Source organism: Schistocerca gregaria, chromosome 2, assembly GCF_023897955.1.
Source record: "Schistocerca gregaria isolate iqSchGreg1 chromosome 2, iqSchGreg1.2, whole genome shotgun sequence".
Taxonomy (NCBI): Eukaryota; Metazoa; Arthropoda; class Insecta; order Orthoptera; family Acrididae; genus Schistocerca; species Schistocerca gregaria.
This window is the reverse complement of record NC_064921.1, coordinates 605,664,460-605,665,915: the sequence shown is the minus strand read 5'-3', so window position 1 is coordinate 605,665,915 and position 1,456 is coordinate 605,664,460. Positions and strand designations below refer to the sequence as shown.

The 1,456-nt window shown below is 43.5% G+C and overlaps 1 non-coding gene across 1 annotated transcript; it reads right to left on the bottom strand.

Moving 5' to 3' along the window:
* Positions 1–1,150: 1,150 nt before the first annotated feature.
* On the bottom strand, positions 1,151–1,225 carry Trnas-cga (transfer RNA serine (anticodon CGA)). Its single transcript has one exon. It is a non-coding gene; the product is annotated as a tRNA-Ser (tRNA).
* Positions 1,226–1,456: the final 231 nt, after the last annotated feature.

Genomic DNA, 1,456 nt, shown 5'->3' with positions numbered 1-1,456 from the left:
CGACTTAATTGCTGTTGTCCGCAACAGTGTATCATCATTGGGAAAGCGCAGGATAATGCGAAATGACTTAAACGGTTTTTCCACTCGGTATTCTTTAAATATTGATGTACGGTGGATGAATGAAATAAGTCGACAGTACCTAATTACAATGACATTGTTTATGTTATGGACTCTGCTACGCCGTTTAAAATAACTTTGCTCGCAAACATCTACCAATTCAAGATTCCCAGCCATAGGACTTGAACATGTGAAACCAATATATGGAAAGGCAATGGAAGACTTGGAATTATTGACAGGATTTTACAAAAGGGAACTGCATGTCTTAAGCGAACCCACATCTAAGATCCTAGCGGAACTTATTCTACAGAGCTGTACCTGTGTTTGGAGTCCTGGAAAGGTGACATCACAGCATAAATCGATGAAACCGAGAGACGCGCTGCTAGAATCGCAACAGGTCATAACTGGCCATAGTCAGGCACTACAGAGCTGTGCACGGAACTTAAACCCACATTCGCTTACGTACTCTGAACACCATTGTGAAGTGCAGGGCAGAGATCACTTGCCATTGTACCACGTGTGAGGGGTTCCTTCGCGTTCCACACGTACATGGGGCACGGAAAGAATCATTTCTTAATGTGCTCTGCGCATGCTGTAATCAGTGTAGTCGTATCGCCGTGTTCCCTACGTGAGCGAGCGACATGCACAGTGTTACAGAAGGAATTATCACTGTTCAGGGATATGACGAATTATCATTTGAAGCAAAAAAACTTCATATGAACATATGCCATATTCCGAAAGGTTTATGACACAATACACATTTAATGCAGATTGTTATTTTTTGTTGTGTTATTCAATACATTGTCAGGTTAACACGGCTACATATGTATAACATTTATTAAACATTACAACATGTGTTTTACAAGGAATGAATTGAGAAATATGTAGTTCTAACACGACTTCCTGTAAGCATTATCATACACATCATATTACAGCTGTTGCACAGTTCACAATAAATGTTCGAATATCGCAGTGTCAACTTCAGTGCATTTGTGCACTCCAGGGAGAACCAGTTGTGTTGCTTCCAGAATGAGATTTTCACTCTGCAGCGGAGTGTGCGCTGATATGAAACTTCCTGGCAGATTAAAACTGTGTGCCCGACCGAGACTCGAACTCGGGACCTTTGCCTTTCGAGGGCAAGTGCTCTACCATCTGAGCTACCGAAGCACGACTCACGCCCGGTACTCACAGCTTTACTTCTGGCAGTATCCGTCTCCTACCTTCCAAACTTTACAGAAGCTCTCCTGCGAAACTTGAAGAAGTAAAGCTGTGAGTACCGGGCGTGAGTCGTGCTTCGGTAGCTCAGATGGACGCCGGCACGGTAGCTCAGCGTGTTCGGTCGGAGGGTTAGCTGCCCTCTGTAATAAAAAAACTGAGTCATCGATCAACAACGAACTTC